This window comes from Petaurus breviceps, unplaced genomic scaffold (assembly GCF_028583685.1).
Source record: "Petaurus breviceps papuanus isolate PSGF00001 unplaced genomic scaffold, PetGlider_PUasm1.0 90779, whole genome shotgun sequence".
In the NCBI taxonomy this organism is placed as follows: domain Eukaryota; kingdom Metazoa; phylum Chordata; class Mammalia; order Diprotodontia; family Petauridae; genus Petaurus; species Petaurus breviceps.
Genome location: NW_027187344.1, coordinates 9421356 through 9444596, shown reverse-complemented (window position 1 = coordinate 9444596; position 23241 = coordinate 9421356). Strand labels below are relative to the sequence as shown.

Sequence of the window (23241 nt, the reverse complement as noted above, 5' to 3'; positions counted from 1 at the left end):
AGGGGCCTAGAGCTGGAAGAAAACTTAGAGACCATCCACTCCAACCCCATTGTCTTATAGATGAGGAAACTGAGGCTCAGAAAGGTCGATTCTCCCAAGGTCACACAAGGAGTAAGTAGCCAAGCTAGAAAGCGTCTCCTCCATGTCCTTTGACTACAGATCCAGCGCTTGGCACACTGCACCATAGCTGCTTCTTTTATGGTCTTTGGTAACTCGTGGACATGTTCATTTATATAAGGTGGCAGTGCTGGGGATGGGGTCTACAGCTGTTCTGATCGCTAGCTTTCCTTTTCTCAAATCTAGCGGGGGCACATCCCTTACATCTGTTTATAAGCATGTGCTTCTAGAATTAACCTTCACACTGAGTAACCATGTAATAAAGGGGTTTTTGAACGAACAGATAAATGTGGGGCTACTGCTGACCTACTCTCAGTAGCAGTTCCCATTCCCTGAGTTATGTTTCCAGTAATGATGGATTTTTCAATGAACAGACCACATTCTCTTATCCCATCCCCTACTCTGTGAAGGGCACAGACCCAGCAGCTACAGTCACACTTGGTGAAATGGGGTGAAGAGAGCCTTGTGGTTAGCTCAGACCTCTTCTTTATACTTATTTCATTCTCCTTTGTATCAGAATTATTTTTATACTTGTCCTTTATAAGCATCTTGAGGGCAGAGCCTATGTAATATTTATTTTTGCATCAGCCATAAGTAGCACATAGTAGGTAGGCAGCTAATAATATCTGGTAAATTGAGTTGCCCCATTTAGGAGCGCCAAGCCTCCAGCTGTATGTCCACCCCTTGCCCTATTATATACATTTTTATTTGTACCACAACTATTTCTGAGTCATTATTCTTTTTTTTTAAAGCAATTGGGGTTAAGTAACTTGCTCAAGGTTACATGGCCAGTTATTTCTGGGTGTGGGGCTGAGTATCTGAGCCTGGATTTGATCCCCAGGTCATCCCGACACTGGGGCTGGTGCTCTTACTCGCTGAGCCACATGGCTGCCCCTTCTGAGGCATTATTAATATTTGTGTATGGCCTTAGAACAGCAATATACATTTGTCATATTCATTCATTAACTCACTCATTCAACACACCCTGATGAAACATCCCATGGGCAAGAGATGGTATCCAACTAGAATGAAATTGAATGCTGAATAATTTTAATGACCAGTGTTGGCCCAAGAAAAAAAAGGGAAAGAGGTACTACTGTCCTTTGAGGAGAAAGGTGAGGGACTCAGGGGTGTAATGCTACATACAATGTTACACTGGCTCACTGCATTGGTTTTGCTTGTTTCTCTCCATTATAAAGAGGGGTCCATTTGAGAGTTTGCATTGTTTTAACTTCACTAAAGACCTCTGAGATATCCTGTATATCAAGATGCAAAATCAAAAGGTATTAGTAAAACTCTTGAGGAAAAGATGCTGTGCTCACCTAACTTCAGTTCAATATTATTAAGCACCTATTATGTTCAAGGCACTGTTTTAGGTACTGGGGATGAAAAGACAAAATGAAATTGCCCTTGCCCTCAGGGAGTTTACATTCTATTAAGGATATAACATGTGTGCCATACAAGGTGAGAGAAAGAGAGAGACAGAGACAGAGAGACAGAAAGAGAGAGGAGAGAAAGAGAGACAGAGACAGAGAGAGAGAGAGACAGAGAGAGAGGAGAGAGAGAAAGAAAGACAGAGAGGAGAGAGAGAGAGAGATACAGAGACAGAGAGAGAGAGAGAGAGAGAGAGAGAGAGAGAGAGAGAGAGAGAACTAATGTATAGAGAAATCAAGGATAGTTTCACAAAACAGGTGGGACCTGAACTGATTCTTGAAGAAAAACAAGGTTTGTTTGGGGGCACAGCCTAACCGTGAAACAGAGTGGTTTGGTTTGGTTTTATTGTTAATTTGTTTTTTTCCAACAGTGCTCATGTCTTGCTTGGCAACCAGGTGGCACAGTGGACAGAGAGCACTGGGTCTGGAATCAGGAAGACCTGAGTTCAAATGTGGTCCTAGACACTTGCTAGTTGTATGATCCTGGACAAGTCACTTAACCTTGTTTTTCTCAGTTTCCTCATCTGTAAAATGGACTTGAGAAGGAAATGACAAACCACTCCAGCACCTTGGCCAAGAAACCTCAAATGATGTCAGGAAGAGTTGGACAGGACTGAAAAACAGCTGAACAGCAACACCTTCCTGGTCCATAGAGGGACTGAACCCATTCCCTAAGGTTGAATCTTATAAGCATTGCTTTTCTTTACTTTGATACTAGAATCTCATCAGTATGGATATGGAATTCAATCCTTGTATACCTTCACATCCTATGCAATTCTTGTCCATATTCACCAATAAAATGGCTCTAGTGGATCTATCCAATGCACTAAAGACAGTTCTCCAATGCTTTTAGAATCTCAGGGTTACCAATGTGCCACTTTATCTCTCACCTCTCATTCTTTCACCTTGGCCAGCCCACCTTTTTTTTTCAGTTTGGTGTTCTCAGTAATGTCTTCTGCATCCTTCCTTGCACATGTATCATCATTGATAACATTGTGGTCAATCAGCAGGCATTTTAAGTACCTACTAGGTCCTAAGCGCTGTTCTGGGCATTAGGGATACAGACAAAGAATGAAACCATCTCTTCTGGAGAGGAGCTAACAGTCTCCTTAGACCCACCATGCACATTCCCATTGTCCTTTGGATTATTTGTAATTTTAATTCTTCTGAGATCATGACATTCCATGATTCACAGTCATATAGCATCACCAAGAAACATTGTATTCATAGTTTAACTAACATGTGTTCTTTCACACATCTGAATCTGCCTTCTCTTTGGCTGTTATCTCTCTAATGTCCCTTTTACTCCAGAATCCTCTTCCTCTCCCATTTCCTATTTTATCCCCTTTCCTATTGGCTCTGCATAGACAATTGGATATTATCTTCCATGGGACCTCAGCTACAGAAAGTTTGATTTTTAATGGCTAGGAGATGGGGCCACTCAACACTGGATTTCCACCCTCATGGAAGAATAGGAATTCAGTGACTACTGACAAATTTGGCCATCAGCTTTCTGTTGGCATCTCCTCTAGGCTCTGTCTACCCTGCATCTGCATCTTTAATAAGTTTTGCCAGGGTTCTACTGCCCATTGGCTCCATCCTTCAGTCTGTGCCCTGCGTGCCAGGTCTCTCTTTGTGCATATCCATCAGCCCAGTTTCCTTGAGAATGATGAATATACTGTGAGCATATTGGAGATGGAATTATCAGAAACTCAGCACAGGCCAGCCACTGACCATACATAATGAGTTTACTTTCCAGGTTAATTCGGTTACAAAGCCTTGGTATTTAGTGTTTCCAGTCTCCTTGGGTTGGTTGGTTTTTTTTTTATTATTATTATTTAAATGGCAATGCATTATAATACCAACAGTTAATCTGGTTAGAGAAAATCCATCCCTACCCCAACCTCCTTCTTCCTGGATGTCTGGGACCTTACAATAGTCCTATTTTATTAGCAATACCAAGTGAAAGGGGTAGAGAAACCCTTTTCTACCTTTGCTAACTAGAACATTTCCCAGGAAACACCAAAGTTGGGCCCCAATTTGAGATGTGGTGAAATCCTGACTGACTAATGTCCTGCAGCTGTAGAAGCAGGCCACTCAGGGCTCCCATCATATGAGTCACCAGATCTGGTTCACATTGACGTATTTTTTTTTTTAAGTCCACAAAAAAAAAAAAAAACAAGACCCAAGTAGTCTTCTCTTGGTGAGGGTGTTTTGGAAATCAGCATTTGAATGAAAAGAGGCATTAGGCTCCACGGACCTGCACACCCTGGCTTATCCTCAGAGTTCTTTTTTCCACCCCTCCCCACTCCACCTGTAGGAAGCAGAGGCAGAGAAAGAGTCAGACACAGAGAGATTTTCAATTTCCAACCAATGGTTCCCCAGGTTTTCTGTGGCATGGCCCCAACTGTGGTCCTCACATAGCAGGTTGGCTCTTGCCAGAAAATGCCAGCAAGTTGGCATTCATAAGGTGAGAAGATTAACTCAGCTAGATGCTGTGTGAGGTGCAAAGGAGCGGAATATAGTTGGAGTCCTAACTGCAGGGCACGTGATGCTCCAGAAAGGGTTAAATGGCTGGGAGCTGCATCCGTCCTTCAGGGGGTGATCAGCCAATGGGAATGTGTAGAGATGAGGTAATGCCTGCTAACTCGGGGGAGTAAGGGGAGGGGGTGGGAGGTGGAGCTTGTAGGGAACCCGACCAAACTGGTTCTCTCTCTAGCTTGGCTCTCACCAGCCTGTGCTTGCCTTTGAACTTGGTGGCTTCTCCCACCCCCTGAGCCAAGCAACTCCCAGCTATGGACTGCTGCACCCTTCTGGGAAAAGCCCCAGCCCCAGTGCAGTGGGTTGGGTGACCATGGAGTGTGACCTCTGCCTATGCATGGGAAAGTTGGTGTCAGGGGAGCATGTCTGCCAGGCCATTAGCAGAGTTGGGACAGGGCTGCTTAGGTTATCCTGGGCCAATGGCAGACAGAAAATTAATTTCCAGATCCCCCTCCCCACCCCCTTTGAATTTTGCCTCTATTCCTAGGACTTAATCTCATACCTTTCTGTCTTTCCTGGTTCCCCCTATGGGGACTGAGAGCATTTGAAAATGTTTTTAATAGGGCCCAGAAGAATCCTTGAACACATTTCAAAATCACCGATCCTTCCCCCAATCCTCCACACCTCTTCAAACCCTGCTCCCCTCCCTTTCACTGAATTTAACCCCCCTGGACACAGCATACCTTAAGCAGAGCAGCCCCAGTAGAGGAGGGTCTGACTCCCTGTGACTTAGACTTCTACCCCGCTACTGCTTTCCCATAGTCCTTAGGTGCATTCTGACCCTATTTATCAACATCTCATTGACTCCACCACTGCTGACACCAAACCCCAGGCATTCCCTAGGGTGGCTGAGCATTTGGCTCCATTGTTCCTGGAATTTGGGTGTTTGCTGAGGGGAATGAACTCAGATGACTTAGCTTATGGACAGAGGAGAGGAGCTTTCTGTATCACCCCAAAATGTGGAGTATTGGATTTTAAACTCTATCCCTCCCCCCTAACTCTAGCATTTGGAGTTTGGGGGGAGGGGTGTTATTGAGGTCATCTGGTAGAATTCAGATGATGTCTTGCATGGGGAAAAAGCTTGACCTGGAGTCCATCCTCCACTCCCAGAGGTCTGCACCATCTCCATGTGAACTATTCAGTCTGCATTTCACCCTCCAGTAAGAGAGAGCCTCTTGGAAAGTCCTAGGGAAGAGGCTCTCTGACTTTTCCCAGGAGAAGGGGAGTAGGCTGGGAGGAGAGGGGGCTGTGGTTTCCTCCCACCCCATCCCTCTCTTTCAGCCTTCCTGGGAAGGTCTCAGGCATCTCTCTTGTAGGCTATGAAGTGGTTAAATTCCTTTCCAGCCGAGCTGGCAATCCAAGCCCAGGCATATTAGTCAGATCTCAGCCGGCGCCGGCGGGGAGATTGAGGAGGGGGGGGGGGGCGGAAGAGAGAGAAGAGAGGAGGGGCTGTAGTTGAGAACTGCAGAAAGCTATTCTCAGGGGCTCTGAAGTGTAGGGAGGGAAACTCAGCAGGAGCTGCTGCTTCCCAGAAACTTGATTATTTTTAACCCAGGAAGAAGAAAGGAAGGAGACAAGGGAGACAGAGAGGAAGAGGGGTAAAGAAAGAAGGAGAGAAAGGCAGAAAGAAGATAGAAGAGAAGGTATGTGGAGAAAGGAGCAGAAAGAGGGAAAAGAAATAAGTAGGAAAAGAAGAAATAAAAGGGGTCTAAGGGAAAAATACCAGAATAAAAGAAAGAGAGAGAGATGGGGCATAAGAAGACGATGACGAACAGAGAGAGAAGGAAACACTGAGAAATAAGGAAACCTTTCAGGCCCTGGAGTAGGCTAAGTGTCTGGCAGTAGAGATGCTTTAGGCGGCTACATGTCTCTCTGGGCCTTGGCCTGAAACCCAGCTGCTTCTTATAACTCCATTGGTCCTTTCTGTCTTTAATCACTGTGGTCACAATGGCTAACAAAAGATGGACATTCTTTCGAATCCTTCGAAAACCAAATCTTCCTACGTTGTTCCTACGTTATCTCCAAGAGTCAAACACTGCCTGGGAGCCAGGAACAGAGAACTTGCTATTTGGGGTGCCTTGCTTGAGCTGCTGCTATCTGGAATCAATACCAAATCACCTCTTAAATAGTTGGCCTTCCCTGGTATACATCTTGTACGTCTCTAGTAGGATGTAAGCACTCTGAGGGCAGGAACTCCTTTGCCTTTTTTGGTCTTTATATGCCCAATGCCTGGCACAGTGCCTTGCTAATAAATAAAGTACAGTGCATTGCTGAATTAATGAATTCTAAACGGCATTATTCTGAGCCCTTAGCTGATGATACATACAGGAAGAGAACATTGTCCTCTTTATTACTCACAGATAGTGGGGAACTGTGCATCATTCTTGCATCACATAATCTCTCAATAGACATAGGCTCCTAACTACCACATTTACCCCAAGAAGCAACCTCAGAAAAACCTCAACATTCTTTTTAAGTAAGGAAAGTACATGGAGCTCTTTGGGTAGGAAGAAGGGGCTTTGCATAGTCTTCTGGCTTTTGGATACAGACAGGAAGACAAAGGCTGAGCAGATATATTTGTTAACAAAATCTATAAAGTCATGAAGAGAAAGGATGGGTTGAAGATGGATTTCTCCCCCACATCCTCTCCCCAAAAAAGACAGGCGGAGGCCCAGAGGAGCTCCCCTGGAAGCTTCAATGAGTCCAATTTTCAAAGTAAGTTTGGTTTTTACCATGGTGGATAGTAAACTTTGGAATTCAGAGCTCAAGAAGTGATACAGGTTGAAAAGATAGATTCCAAGAGACTCTCAATCAATTTCTGAATGGTAGATCCATATGAAGTCAGAGATCATGGGATCTTAGAATCATAGATCATCAGGTTATAAAGGTAGAAGAGGAGGGACATTTACGGGCCATCTAATCTAATCCTTTCATTTTACAGATGAGGAAACTGAGGCTCCAAGAGCTTAAATGACTTGCCCAGATAGTCAGTCAACAAGTATTTAATAAAAAAAATTTTTTTAAGTATTTAATTACTTACTATGGGTCAAGCACTGTGCTAAGACCTAGAGATACAAAGAAAGGTAGTAACAGTCCTTCCCTCAAGGAACTCGCATGTAAATAACTTGAGGAAAGCTAAGACATAGAAATAAAACTGGAGAAGGGAACAGCCAGTACAAAGGTGTGGAGACAGGAGATGGAACATCATGTCTACAGGAACAAGTGGTTCCGTGCTTCTGGATTATACAGGGCAAAGAAGGAAATGCAGTGTAAGAAGACTGAGGAGGGAGGAAGGGGCCAGGTGATGAAGATCTTTAAATGCCAAATAGAGGACTCTAAATTTAATTCTAGAGGTAAGTGGGAACCATTGGAGCAGGAGTGGGGAACCTGCAGCCTTGAGGCCACACATGGTCCTTGGCTGCAACCTTTCGTCTGAGTTCATGTTTTACAGAACAAATCCTTTTCTTTAGGGAATTTGTTCTGTGAAGGTTGGTTTCAGTAAAAGGTCACACTTGAGGACCTAGAGGGCCACAGGTGGCCTCAAGGCCACAAGTTCCCCACCCCTGCACTGAAGTTTATTGAGTGGGGGAGGTGACATGGCCAGACCTACACTTTAGAAAAAATCTGAATGGAAGATGGATTGGAGCAGGAAGAGATTTGAGGTAAGGAGATCATTTAGAAAGCTGTTGCAATATAAAGGTAATGAGGGCCTGAGAAAGAGTGGCTGCACTAGTAGAGAGGAGATATACAGGAAAGACATGAAAGAAGACTTGGCACTGGATTGGCTAGGTGGATGAAGGACTGGGAGGTTGTGTGTCGAGGTGCCTTGGGGGATGGAGTGCCCTAGACTGTAACAGGGAAGTTAGGAAGAAGGGTAGATGTTGGCCATTCTGAGTTTGAGGTGGTTACAGAACATCCCATTTGGAATATCTAAAACCAGTTGGTGATATAGGTCTGGCTCTCAACAGAGACACTAAGGCTAGATACAGAGATCTGGGAATTATCTGCTCACAGATGATAATTAAACCCGTGGGAGCTGGTGAGATCACTGAGTGAAATAGTATGGAGCAAAAATAGAAGAAGGCAAAGTACAGAGCCTTGGGGGACACCCAGGTGGACATGACCTGGATGAAGAACCAGTGAAAGGGACTAATGAGCAGTGCTACACAGATAGGAGGAGAACCAGGAAAGAGCGGTGTCACAAAAACCCCGGGGAGAGGATATGCTGGAGAAGATGACCAACAGTGTTACTGCTGCTGAGGGGTCGAGAAGGACAACGATTGGGAAGAGGCCATTAGAGTCTGCAATTAAGGGTGATTGGTAAATTTGGAGAGGACAGTTTCAATTGAATGATGATGCTGGAAGAAAAAATTGAAGAGATTAAGAGAGGTGTGCCATGGAAGTCTGGAGAGAGACCAGAAAGTTTGCAACAGTCGTGGGGAGTGGGATAGTGAATTAATTAGGGAAGGGTATAATGGTTGCCTTGCTATGTGAGAGTTCAATTGAGATTAGATAACATAAATTTTTAGTAGCTCAGTCAGCATCATTTCATGATTTCCTCCAGCTCCATTCAGGGGCAAAAGAGGTGAAGATTAGAGGTAATCCAGAGCTGGGGTTTGGTAAGGTATGATTGGGGTAAGAGGACAAGAGATCCAAGAGCAGATGACAGTACAGAGCTGAGCTGGTTCACCAAGGGGTTGAGGTAGGGGAGGAAAGAATGTACAGCCAGCATAAGGGAAATGACCTAGGAAAGAAAAGAGGGGCCCCATAGCTAGTAAGTGTCAGAGCTAAGCTTTGAAGCCAAGCCTTTCTACCTCTGGACCCAGCTCTCTAGTCATTTCAATATGCTGATATTAGAGGAACCATAACATCATAAACTAATGGGTCTGAAAGAGATCTCAGAGGTCATCTGGTCCACCCCCCTCATTTCATGAAACTGACGTCCAATGAAGAGAAATGACTTGCCCAAGATTAGGGACAGGTCTGAGACTAGAACACAGATCTCCTGCCGTGTTGTCCAGTGTTCTTTCCATTGTACCATGCAACGCTGATTTTGATACCCACCTTTTGAGGCTGATGTCCTAAAGAGCATCCATACCCTCCCATAAGCTGTTTCTTCTACCCCTCTCCAAGATGGATTTCTGGAAAGAATGAAGTATCGGTTTGGTCTACTGTAGAATGTTTAGCATTTCTCAAGTCTGGAAAAGAAGAAAGACAGCACAATTATACTAAAAATGCCTTTGAGCACAGGGTCTTTCACCCTGCCCTGGAAGCTTTATTGATGACTATTTATTCGGTGCTGATAGTATTCTAAACTGGAATGTCCAGAACTCAGGGATGGAATGTGCAGATCTCAAGAGAGCAGAAGGCCTTGCCACTGTCCACATTTGGGATGGAACATTTTTGCCTTCCGATTACATGATCCTGGCTTCTCTGAATAAGTAAGCAGCTACTCCAGAGGAGGAACATTTGAGGATGTGGCCAACAGACTTTGCCTCTTGTGAAAGGAGATTTCCTCCCTTTCCTCCCTTCTTCCCCAGGAGTCAGATCTTGAGTGCATGTACTATAGCCCAGGGAGCAGCTAGTGTCTTCTGGTTGACTGTCTATCACCAATTCAGGTGGCTTCCAAGACCTCCCTTACTCAGAGATGGCAAGAGAGATGAAGATCATAGGATTGCTTTCTCCTCTTCAGTCATAAAATTTAGGAACAGAAGGGATTATAGATATAATCTAATCTCACCCCCTTCATGTTGTAAGGGATAGAACATTGAACTTGGAGTCAGGAAGACTTGGGTCAGGAAGACCCTGCCTGAAACACTTACTAGCTAAGAGACCTTGGACAAGTCACTTAATTTCCATGTGTCTCAATTTTCTCATCTGCACAATGAAGGGATTGGACTCAATGACCTCTAAGGTTTCTTCCTACTCTATGGTCCCTATGAAAAGGAGTCCCAGAGAGGGAAACTACTTGCCTAAGCTCACACAGCTATGTAGTAGAAGAGTGGAGGCTAGGACACTTGACAACCTTGGAAACAGGATGGTATTTGGAGTTAAGAGGATCCTGCTTGGAATCTCAGTTCTGCCACTACCTGCCTATGTGATCTGGGGAAAAATCTCTTGATTTCTCTGGGCCTTAGGTTTCCCAACTATAAAATGAGCAGGCATGGTGAGATGATGTCTAAGGTCTTTTCAAGGTCTAGATTTACAAACCTGGAATTTCCCCACCTGCCCACCCCAAATCTCAGCTGGTTGTGCATCTAGGAGAACTCTCCCACAAGTGTTAAATTTAGCTCAAGAATAATTCAACCAGGGGGCGGCCAGGTGGCTCAGCGAGTAAGAGCACCGGCCCCAGTGTCGGGATGACCTGGGGATCAAATCTGGGCTCTTAGCACCACACCCAGAAATAACTGGCCGTGTAACCTTGAGCAAGTTACTTAACCCCGATTGCTTAAAAAAAAAAGAATAATTCAACCATCACCTCTTGAAGGCCTTGTGTCATTACAAAAAAAGAGGCCTCTATCCTTTCCCAAGTCTTACTGTTATCCTTGGTCACATCAATAAGTTTTCCCTCTTTTCATTTGCAATAAAGATCTCAAGGGAAGTTCCTGGATTGGGAGAACCCTTGGAGGGCATTGATTGAAGTCTTCCATGTAATAGGTGCTTAATAAATACTTGAAGGAGGGAAGGGAGCCCTCAGAGAGCCTTAGTGTGTGTCCTTTTTCGTTCACTCTCTAGTACATCTCTTGCCAGTTTGGGCTCAAGGAATCCCCCTCTGTCATATGCAATCTTTAAGAGAGAGGAGCATATCACAGAAAAGAGCCAATAGCCAAGGGGCCCCACCTCTGACCAAGGTCCATCAAACCCATTCCTTGATTTAGCAAGAAGGAGAGTTTGGTTGGACCACTGAAATAGCCTTCTAACTGGTCTCATCCAATCTGTCCTTCCTAGAACTGCTGAAATAATCTTCCTAAGGCATAATTCTGACTCTCGCTCCATTGCTCAAAAGCCCTAAGTGGTTCCCTATTGCCTAGCCTGACATTTAAGAACTACCAAAATCTGACTCCAATATACCTTTCTAACATTATTTCACATAACTCTTGTCTTACATTCTGTGGTAAAGCCAAACTGGACAACTGTCTCCTGATGCCCTCCTCACCTTCCTAGGTTATTGTGGAGTATGTTAAAATTGTAAGGGGTTTTATTAATAATAAGATGCTGTACTTAATATATTTTACCTTATTCAATTCTCACAACAGCCCTTTGAAATGGGCACTATTTGTGGTGGCAAAGAACTGGAAATTGGGGGAATGCCCACCAGTTGGGGAATGGCTGAACAAGTTAAGAAAACAAGTATATGAATGTAATGGAATACCATTGTTCCAGAAGAAATGATGAGTCAGGGTGGCTACGTGGTGCAGTGAATAGAGCACCAGCCCTGGAGTCAGGAGGACCTGAGTTCAAATGTGGCCTCAGACACTTAACACAAAAACTAGCCATGTGACCCTGGGCAAGTCACTTAACGCCAACTGCCCTTCCTCCCCCACCAAAAACAAACAACAAAAAAACAAACAAAAAAAAAGAAATGATGAGTGGCAGATTTCAGAAAAAACCTGGAAAGATTTACATGAACTGATTGTGAGTGAAGTGAGCAGAACCAGGAGAACATTGTACACAGCAACAACAACATTGTGCAAAGATCAACTTTGATAGACTATTTCTGCTCTTATGAAAAAACTAAGTCCAAGAAAGGATTAGTGACTTGCCCAGAGTTAGCCAGATCATGTCTGAGTAAGAATTTGAACTTGACCTTCCTGACCCCTAAGCCCTATAGTCCAGCCACTGGACACTGATTTTATCTGACAGAACTGGGGTAGCACTAAATTCACATAAGACCCTAGAGACTCCATGATCTCTCCTCAAATGATCATGCATTAACTTATTGGTAAAATTATTGTATTCCTCCAGTCAAATGTAAGCTTCTTGAGGACAGGGACTGGTTTCCCAGTTCCTAACTCCTAGCCTAGTTCCTTGCATATGCTTTAGGAACACTTGTTAGATTCAATTTGCAATGGGGTCACTAACAAAGCCCCTGGAACATGAGCCAGGAGAACCTACCCTGACTGAGGGCCTTGATTTTAATAGTTCTCATTGTCACATTTTTTGGACTCGGAAAGTTCACCTCAAGTATGATCAAAGAAATATGTTCATATTTCCTGTCCTGGAGCCATCTTATGTCCAAGAATTTGCTCCACTACTCAGTTTCTTCAGCCCAAAAAGATGATAGAGCTGCTCCATAAAAATCCACAGAAGAATGGAGAGGGTTAGCACATACTTGTTCATATCTCATAAGGGATGCTGACAAGCTGGAGTAGATCCAGAGCAGGGCAGCCAGAATGGTGAGGAGACTTGTAACCATGCCATACCCTTGGGAAGTTAAGTGTAGGAAACTAAGGTTATTTAACCTGGGGAAGACTTCCAGGGCTCAGGCTCTGTCTTTTAAGTATCTGAAGGGTTGTCCTGGGGAAGGGGGATGGGACTTGATCTACTTGGCCCCCGAGGGCATAACTAGGAGTAATGGGTGTGATCAAACTTGGGGGGAGGGGTAGATGCTAAGGAAATTAGCCTATGTACTAGCCAACGTCCCTTCCAACTCCCATTTTGTAATCTAATGAATAGAGCATGGAAGCCCCACATACAGAGAAACTCTTCCTCACAATGATCCTGTCCAAGATGAGAGTGAGGTACTTGGCAAGACGCCCTCCCCATCACTAGAGGTGATTAAGCAGGGCACAGGTGACCATATTTTAGAGCTACTGTTGGTGGATTGGTGATTTGAGAAGGGGTTTTGCTAGGTGGTCTCTGAAGTGTCTTCTAACTTATATCCCATGGTCTTGGGAATATTGGGAAGTAAGGAAGGCCCTCTTGAAGTTTGAAAGAGGTCATTTTAGGACAAACAAGATGAAGTTTGACTTTACACAGTGGGGAACAAATGCGTGGTGTGGGTTAATTACCCACAAGAGATAGTTCTGCCTGAATATACCAAGAAGTCAAAGAAGGGTTTAGACAAATTACTGAAAGAGTCAATATTGCTGTCTTATAGGAATCTAGGAGTACCCTGCTGAGGGGAAGGGGGTGGGGGGAGCATCAAGCTAAGTAGCTGAGATCATTGTGTGGCAAGCAAAGTCCTCTCCCCACATATGTGGATGTATCATGTTTTACAGAAGGGCCATCTAATTGGCAAGAAGTGCTTTTCCTGTCCCACACAGGTTCTCTTCACCCCAGTTAGATGCACTGACTCAAAGATCAAGGTCAGCCTGACCTTGATACCACAACCCTTTCTTTTCATTTATGACTCTCTCCCCATCTTCTCCCTCCTCCTCTCCCTCAAACCCCCCCAATATTTCATGGTTGGCAACCTGCTAAGTTTTGGTTGTCTCACTGGACCTTGGATTGGGCTGCCTGACCCCTAGATACTAGGAATATTCACCTGTTCTTGGTCATTACAACCCAGCTTTGGGCCCATAGTTTGTCTTGAATGTACAACCTATATGTATCCCAGGATAGATTGTCCTCTCTGCTCCTGACCTCTGGAAGTTGAATCAGACTTCCTGGGAAGACAAAGAAATCTCAAGCTAGGAAGGGCTGAACGATATAGAACCAAAGCTTTTCTCAAGTAAGACATCTCCCAAGCTAAATTCTGTAACCATGGGGTATACTTATAGTTACCAAGCTGTGTGTAGTTTATATCCTGAAATACTTCACACAGAAGCATTAACAAATGGGATAATGTATGCAAAACTTTTTTTTAGCTTTGAAGTTCTGTACAAATGTACAATATTATCATCATCATTATTATTAATGATTATTAGTGATAGAGATCCATCTTGCCCTACCAGAAAGTTGGAGGGGGCATGGGGGAGGATATAGGAGAGAGCAGATTGGGGGAGGGGGTATTCAGTGGGATTGATGTTTTGGGGTGGTGAGTAGGGGAAAGATGGGGAGAAAATTTGTAATTCAAAATCTTGTGGAAATGAATGTTGTAAACTAAAAATAAACATAAAATTTAATTAAAAAAAAAAGATTATTAGTGAGTGATTTTTAGCCTATGAAAGGTAGCATGACATAGTGGATGGAAAATTGGCATTTTGAACAAAGAAAGCCTAGCTTCTAATCCTGCCTCTGTCACATACTGGCTGTCTGAGCAGTTACTGATCTTCCAGAGGCCAGAGACAACTCTCCAAGATTCCAGAGAAGGTGCTGCTCTGCTTTGGGACAAGTCAAGCTCCTCCTGGGGAGCTCCCCTTCTACAATAACATCACTAGTCCAGTCCCAAACTCCTAGCTTATCTAGGGGTGTGCTGGAGCCAGCTCTAAGGCTATGTGAGAGTCTATTGTTAAATTGTTTACACCTAGAATATTGGCAAACCAACCAGGACTTGATTCATTGATTAAGAAAGTGATGGGGAAAATATTAAAAATGCAAATTAAACTTAATGTGTTGAGTGCACATCTATACCTTCCCCACTCCAAACATTTACCAGCAACCCTTGGATGTAGGTATCTACAAGGTGTCTTCTTCATTAGAGTGTGAGCTCACTCCCTGAGGGCAGGGACCCTGTTTCTGCCTTTATATACCGGGTTTCCCCGATAATAAGACACTGTCTTATTAATTTTTTTTTGGACAGAAAAACACCAGAGGGCTTATTTTCAGGGGAGGGCTTATTTTAATGAACATTGACAGCAATTTTAATAAACAGGTAAATGTGAACAAAAAAATGTACCTTTATTCAATAAGCAAATCACTGGGGAAGAACAGGATGATGCACTCACTGCTGCAGCTCTGACTGGATGCAGCTCGGAGTGCGGCGTGCGTTTCACGGCGGGGGGAAGGTGCATACAGAGGGTACCGTAATGTAGCGTGTAGCGCAGGGGATCACCTTCACTACAGTAGCAATCTCAATAGGGCTTATTTTCAGGGGAGGGCTTATTTTAGAGGAATCTTACACAGTAAGGGGAGGGCTTATTTTCGGGATAGGTCTTATTATCGGGGAAACACGGTAAGCCTAGCACTTAGCAGTGTACTAAGTTCATACTTAACAAATGCTTGTTGATTGACTGATTCTAATACAAAAGATGGTTATGGGCGTAGAGAGGTGGGTTCTAACTTGGCAGGATAGAAAGAACACTACCCTTGGCATGGGGGGCAGGGACTGGGTGCAGTGCCCTATTTCAACATTATTACCTATGTGACATGGGGTAAGTCATCTACTCTCTACTGACCTCATTGTCCTGCACTATATAAAATGAATGAGTTGGACCAGGGGTGGTTCAAGGACCCTTCCAGGTCTAAAAACACGCTGAGCCTATCTATCATCTTGGGAAATTCTTAGAGCCTCACTTTCTTAATCTGTAAAATGGGAGTGAAAATCTTACACCTACTTAAGTTGGGGGGTTTTTGTAAGGAAAATGCCATGTGAACCTTGGAGCACTACTTCAATGTGAGCCCCTACTAGTAGTAGTGGACATCTAGGAGGCAGAATGGCTATAGCACCCTAGAATCAAGAGGAACTGAGTTCAAATCCAACCTCTGACACTTACTAGCTATGCCACTTAAATCACTTCATCTTGTTTGTTTCTGTTTCCTCATTGTCCAGAAAATGATCTGGAGAAGAAAAGGGGGAACCACTACAGTATCTGCCAAGAAAACCCCAAATGACTGAACAACAATAACTAGTAATTGTGAAAAGAACACAGGCTTTGGTAGAGTTCAGTCTCTGCTACTTATTGGCTGCACAAGCAGAGGTGAGTCACTTAATAATATTAGGTAACATTTATAAAGCACTTTGCAGAAATTTGTCATACATTATCTCCTTCAACCCTCATAATTCTTTGAGGTAGGTACTATTATATTTTCCCCATTTTACATTTGGGAAAACTGAAGCTTGAAGAGTTTGAGTAACTTGCCTAATAATGACAGTTAGAAATAGGATTTGGATTCAGGTTTTTCTGATTTCAAATACAGGACATTTCTACTATTCCAGGTTTTTTGTTGTTATTCTTGTCATTCAGTCGTTTCGGTCATGTCTAACTATTCCAGTTAGCTGCCTATAGTTAACCTCTCCAAGTCTCAGTTTCCCCATCTGTAAAATGGGAACTGCCATAAGGAGAGGCAAAAGGGATTTTGTACCCTGGAGTGCTATGTTAATGTGAGTTGTTATTACTGTTGTCCTTAATTTCACAGAAAGCAGCTGCCACCTCCTACAAAAACATTCCTCATTGCCACAGGAAGACAGAACACCACTCTCACCCAGCATGGCATTTCTGGGTGACTTTCTGCCTTAGAATGGTATTTCACAGGGAGCAGGCTAAAAGGGGGTTGTTCTCCCTGTCAACACATCAACATTCATTCATGCTTTTAACAAACACTAACTGAGCCTACTACATCCGGAATGCTGTTTGAGATGCCATAGGGGGATAATGAAGATGCCATCCCTGCCTTCAAGGATCTTATAATTTAGGAGATAAATTGTTAGTAGTCATGAGATGCAGCTGCTCCTGCCTTAGGGACGCTGGGGCTAGAGACAATTCAAAGACAAGAGGGTGGAGAGTGAGGGGACGTGCTCCATGGGAGAAATTCTGGCTGGAAAGACTGTTCAGCCAGCTGAGCAAGCTGTGTGCTGCTGTGACACAAGGAGTCTGGGGGTTCCTGGGCCTCACTCATTTCCCATCAGCCAAGAGGAACTGGGTTTCTCCAAAAGGGTTAATAAATAAAGAGAAGCTAGTTAATAATAACGTGGAAGTCCTGACCTTTCTGAGAGACCAAGGGAGGGGTAACTGGAGAAGGGCAAAGGATATGCTCTCGGAGTCCCCCTTCCCACCCGTTTAGTCCCCTCCCCCGCGCCAGATCTTGCTGCTGGGTTACTTAACAATCCTTTGGGGCCCACACATCTGACACTGCTGAGCTAGTCCCGCTTCTGCAAAGGCGGGTATTAGGGCGCTGTGTGGCCCCCATTCCTAAATTGGAGGACTTGCTTCTTCTTCAAAACAATGCTGTTTCCACATGAAATGGAATTCGATTTCATTCCGGTCTGCTTCTCCCTAGAGCCTTGCTGGCCCTCTGAGAATTCCCCGGTTTGGTCTCTCCCTCCCCCCATTAAATGCTGAACTCCTCCTCTAAGTAAGTACAGGTCCCTGTCTTCTGAGCCCCTTTGAGAAGGTGTCTTTCCGGATCCCTCCGATTTTCATCCCCTGGGTCCCAATGGCATTTCTCTAGTGCATTTCAATGAGGCTGCTCTCAAGCCCTCTCCCGCTGTCTTTCTCTGTCTCTGCTTCTGTTTCTGTCTCTGATTCTGTCTCTGTCTCTGTTTCTGTGTGTGTGTGTGTGTATGTGTGTGTGTGTGTCTGTATCTGTCTGTCTGCCTGCCTGCCTGTCTGTCTCTCTTCCTCTCCTCTCACAGACCTCATGCCTAGATCCTGGTTCTACATCATGCTAATAAATCCACTAGTGGTTAACAGCTGCTGCATGCAAGGGTATCCGGCTTATCATTCACCTGAATCAGGAGAGTTTGTGGATAGGCATGTCTCCAGCAGGAGGCTTCCTCCCTCCTAAGACCAGCGCAGAAAATGTTGGCCTGAGACTGGGAGTGGGGGCAGGGAGGTCTCTCTGATAGCCTTTGACTGCTGCCCTCACTCTATGGGTTTAGCAGGCTGAACTGTTAGCAGAACAACTAGGGGGGAAGAGGGGGAGGGAAGGAAGGAAGGAAGAGGCGGAAAGGAGGTGTTGCTCACTCAGGTGGTGTTATTTTCAAGTGAAATCCTGTCTCAGCCTGAGCAGCTGCCCCCCTAAAACTTTTTCCCCAAATAGTGAAAGAAGTTTCACTGGGAGAGGAGGGGACAAGAATGGAAAGCACAGGGACTTTTAAAACAGTTTTTTGGATTTTTTTAAAGAACTGGAGAGTGAAAGAGACTGAGGTGGGGGGATGGAGATGGGGGGGGGGAGAAGAATAAAGAGGAAGAAAAAATGAAAGCTAAAGGGAACAGAACTCTTTTCTCCAGCTCCTTCTGATCTGCGTGCCACCCCCCTTCTCTTCTTGCTTCTAATCTTGCCCTCACACCTCTTTCCTCTGATTTTCTGGCTCCATTCCCAGACTCAGTTTCTCTTCTATTTAGGGAGCTCTGTTAGAAGTGAAGGGGAAGAGTGGACTATCAAGGGTAATCGCTTAATTTCTGCCCCCACTCTCACTCACTTTCTCCAAAGTCCATTACCAGCTGCCAGCCACAGCCCCTGAAGACACCCTTGGCACAAATACCTCCTTGGGTGCTGCAGAGACTACCTGGGTGGCAGCTGCATCTGTATCTGGCTCATTCTTCCTGTGGATTGAAATCCTGAGAGAGGACTTGGGACTTTCAGTATGGGCATCTTAAGTACCTTCCCTCAAGAGGGAGGACAAGGCCTCCATAATGCTGCTTCTTAACTGAATTCTTACTGTCATTTTGTCTCTTTCAACATCTCTACAAATATAATGAAGAGAGCACTGGAAAGAGAAATATAAGGTTTCGTGCCACAGAATTTAAATCTTGAAGACCAGAAAAAAACTTTCAAAAGAAAAATGAATAAATATCTAACAGAGGAAGCCTGGCAGAGTGGAAAGAATACTGAATACGAGAGTCAGCAGACCTGGGTTCATGTCCTATCTCTGATACAACTGTGTGATCTTGGGCAAGTCATTTCCCTTCTTGAGGCCTTGTTTTCATCCTCTGAAAAATGAGGGGGCAAGACTAGATGGTCAGTAAAACTCCTTTCATCTCTGAAAATCCATAAACCTATGATTCTCTTGTGTCCTTGGGTTTGTTTTTTTTTTTTATAATTTTCTTTATAACAGATAGCATGTGAGGGCAAAGAACATGTCTCAGTTACCTTTGCATCTCTTCCAGGGTCTAGTGCTGGATGGGCAGGTCATAGACATGTAGCAACTGCATGAATGAATAAATGACCAGATGAACGAATATGCCGATAAAACTGGACTGGGAATCAGAAGACCTGGTTCCAGTTCCAGTGAGAGCTTGGGCAAATCACTTCTTTTTAGGCCTCAGTTTCCTCATCTATAAAGAGAGACAGCTGAACTCAACCCCTGAGGTCCTGTCCACCTTTGACCTTCTGCTACTATTGATTTCTGGAATCCTCCTCCCTCCAGCCTAGGAAGGCAGGAAGAGTTGGAAGAATACCCCTTCCCTAGGAAAGCAGCTCTTATTTCACCCTCTGAGCATTTAGGGGAGAAATATTTTCCTTATCAGACCCCACTCAGGAGTTGCCTTGGTCAAGCTGTAAAATGTTTCTCTAACACTCTGTAGATCCCTCCACCACCACCCCTCCCATGGAGCAAGTCTTTACCCCAGAAACAGAAAAGTGGGGGCAAGGAGGGAAGGGGAAGGGAGGGAGAGCCCTTCAACTGCAAAAAGCCTGGCTCTACTAGCAAGGTTGTGTGTGTGTTTTCCTTCTTTCTTTTCCCCCCCTCTTTGTTAAGCTCCCTTTCAGCTGAAATGGCAGTGCCTGGGTGTTCTGAGCTGACAATAATTGCTACAGTCTAGACAGTGTCTGGTATGAGGCACATGGAATCAAAGAGGGCCCCCCCCCCACTCTGACTTTCACACATGCTCTCTGGGTCTCTCCCTCTTCCTCTCTTTTCCTGACTCTCCTGTGTGTCCTTTCTCCTTCTTCCCCACCTCCAGACACCCCATCTCTCCTCCTTGTTCTCTCACTTGCTCTCTCTCTCTCTCTCTCCCCTCCCCCCTCCCCCTCTCCCTCCCTCTCCCTCCTCCCCCCCTCCCTCCCCCCCTCCCCCCCTCCTTCCCTCCTTCCCTCCCTCGCCCCTCTCCCCCCTCCCCTTTTACACAAGGCCCCCCTCTCTCTCCTTGCTTTCCCTTCACCTCTTTCTGATTCCTCCACTCCCACTTCCAACCTTCACCTCATACTCTTCATTCTTTCTCCCTGAATTTGAAATCCAATCAACAAAGGGAATCTTGAAGCTTTGGGGCATCAAGAAGGACAAATAATGACACCCACCAACTCTTCCTTCTTGAAATTTAACCTTTGACCTGGACAATTTTCGTTTTCCTCTCTTCCACAGTGGGCTTTTGGTTGCCTAAAATGCACCCGGGGCAGTTGTGTTCTCTGTGCTCTCATAGTTTTTTGAGAATTGTACTGAAGCCTTTAGTTCTTCCAATACACATATGGCTAGTTTTCACAGGACCCTCTTATCTCTCCCCCTGCCCCCACTGATTTTTTTTTTCTTTGCCCAGATGAGAAAGAAGAAGCCAATTCTGTGTTCCCAGGGAAGGAAGGTCAGGAGACAGATTTCAGCTCAAGATTAGAAAAGACTTTCTAAAAAGAAGAACTGCCCAACAACAGAACATGATCCCTCAATCAGGAGAGAGATGCCGACCACTGGAGGCGTTTGAGCAAAGATTAAATGAGCATCCGGAAGCCATTCCTACAGTGGGAGGGAGGGAGACTGGACTAGATGGGTAATTCCCAAAGTGTTTTTCTAACTCAAAGATTGTGTGTTTGACCACTTGACATCACAGAATGTTAGAGCTAGAAATGGCCTGACAGGCCACCTAGTTCAATTGCCTTCTTCATTTTACAAATGAAGAAACTGAGACGCAGAGAGGGGAGATTCAATTCCATTAAAATATATATATATATATGAAGCATTTCCTCTGTATTAGGCATTATGCTAGGCACTAGAGGCATTGGAGCTATAAAGACATAAAACAAAACAGTCCCTACCCTCAAGAAGCTTATGTTCTATGAGAGGAATATGACATGTACACAGAGAAGTAGATACAAAGTATATAAAAATATAACTATTGTGCATTGGGGGAGGTGACATGCAGGATGATTCTGGAAGGGAGAGAGAGATTCCTAGAGGAAGAGATGAGGTGAGAAGCAATACAGTATATTGATGTGAACACTAAACTTTGAGTTAGGAAGACCTGAGCAAGGCGAGGCAACAAGCATTTATTAAGTGCTTACTGTGTACCAGGCAGGTGCTATGCACTGGGGATATAAATAAAAAAAAAATAGCAGCCCCTGCCCTCAAGGAATTTACACTCCAAAGAGGGAAGACAACAGACAAAAGAGCTGAAAAAGAGGTGGGGAGTGGGGGGGGGGGAAGTACCTGGAGGGAGCCATTGTGTCAAAGCCTGGAAAGTCAGAAACAAAGCTGGGTCATGAATGAAGGATGGCTGGCCTGACTTTTCAAAATGAAGGTCCCAGGAAGAACTCTGCAATGGACAGAGGTAGCTGACATGGTAAAGGGATATTCCAGGATAAGAAGGTCACAGAGACCAATGGCTATGCCAGGGTGAGGAGGTTTCAGGTGTACAGGCCACTGAGGCATAGTATCCTTAATATCTGTGTAATTCTACAAATCACTTAACCTCTCTGGGCTCCAGTTTCCTCAACTGGGGTTGAACTCTAAGGTATCTTCCAGACAGGGGTATGCTGGTAAATGTTTAACAACTAGCTCTCCAGGAAAAAAAGAATGTGTACAGTTACATTTTAAAGTTTAATCTTCATGTTTAACAGTTTTTCCATCATTTCTTTAAGTCTAGAGTCTAGACTTGTCTAGATTGTCTAGACCTTAGACAATCAACAAATCAAGCCCTGATTTGTAGCATTTGCCAACTTCCAGCATGTAATGCTCACACTGAAAATTTAACAATTGGTTCTCTCAAGCTGGTATGAGCTGGCCCCAGCACACTCCTGCTTCTAGCTCAAAACCTTTTGAATTCATTCTAGACTTGGGGACTGCCTGTGTAAAGATTAGGAATTGGAATTAAGAAATGGAAATAGCCAGTAGACCAGTTTGCCTGGGAATGTGTGTGAAGGGGAATTATAGTAATAAATAAAGATTAGTAAGGTAGGTGGGATCCAGAGTATGGAGGGCTGTAAGTGCCAGGCTAAAGAGTTTGCATGAACAAGGGGTGGCCGGGTAGCACAGTGAGTAAGAGCACCGGCCCCAGAGTCGGGATGACCTGGGATCGAATCCGGGCTCAGACACTTAGCACCCACCCAGAAACACCTGGCTGTGTAACCTTGAGCAAGTTACTTAATCCCAATTGCTTAAAAAAAAAAAAGTAATAAGGAACCATCAAAGATGTTTTAGCAGAAGGGTGAAGGGCGGCTAGGTGGTGCAGTGAATAGAGTACCTGCCCTGGAGTCAGGAGGACCTGAGTTTAAATCTGACCTCAGACACTTAACACTAGCTGTGTGACCTTGGGCAAGTCATTTAACCCCAATTGCCCTGCCCTCCCCCTTCCAAAAAGCAATAACAAACAAAAACAAAAACCAAAACCAAAAAGAAGAGTGACATAATCCGATCTGTGTTTTAGAAATATCAATTTGGCAAGTCCATGGAGGATGGATTGAAGAGAGTGACAGTGGGAGAAAGGAGATCATTTGAGAAACTATGGCAAGGGTCCAATGTGAGAGACCATAAAGGGTTGGTTGTCCTTCCTCCTTGAAGACCAAAATGACATTATTATACTGAGGTCAAGATGCAGTGAAGACCACTATGAGGTTGGAAGGCTCTACTACAGTCGGGCACAATTAGTCCATGTGACAAAGGGTGAAGGCTACATGAGTGGAGAGAAAGGGGTATGTATGGGGGAGGTGGTGGAAGTAGAATGGACAACACTTAGCAAATGATCAGATATAGTAGTCGAGAAAATGGGAATCTAAGGTTGTAAACCTGGGTGCCTAGAAAAATGAGTGTTGTCAATAGATATGGAGAAGTTTGAAGGAAAGATGTGTTTTGGGGAAAATATAATTACTTTTATTTTGGACATAATGTATTTCCAGATGAAGCTATCTTCAAGGCAGTTGGGAATATGGAACTGGAGTTCAAGAGAGAGATTGGGACTGGGCATAGAGATTTGGGAGTCATCTGGAGAGATATAATAATTGAACTCATAGGAGAAGAGATGAAGAGAATTTAATGAGATAAGAAAAGAGGTCTCAGGACAGAGCCTGAGGATGCCCACTCTTTTTTTTTTTTTTAACTAATGTGGATAAAGCTTCTTCCAAAAATTAATACGGCCAGTAATTTAAGTAATTATATTTTCCCCAAAACACACGGGATTCGATC

General features: G+C 44.3%; 2 long non-coding RNA genes across 4 annotated transcripts in view; one reads left to right on the top strand and one right to left on the bottom strand.

The window, feature by feature from the left end:
- Nucleotides 1-23241, bottom strand: part of LOC138147131 (uncharacterized) — a 148447-nt gene that overhangs the window by 1968 nt on the left and 123238 nt on the right. For both annotated transcript variants that reach the window (XR_011164711.1, XR_011164712.1), the window contains one exon: nucleotides 9156-9289. This is a non-coding gene — a long non-coding RNA (uncharacterized lncRNA). The remainder of the gene's footprint in view (nucleotides 1-9155; nucleotides 9290-23241) is intronic.
- Nucleotides 16340-21181, top strand: LOC138147130 (uncharacterized). Of its 2 annotated transcripts, XR_011164709.1 has the most exons (3): nucleotides 16967-17267; nucleotides 18619-18875; nucleotides 20390-21181. It is a non-coding gene; the product is annotated as an uncharacterized lncRNA (long non-coding RNA). The 2 variants fall into 2 exon arrangements; XR_011164710.1 differs by lacking the exon at nucleotides 18619-18875 and having other exon boundaries at nucleotides 16340-17267.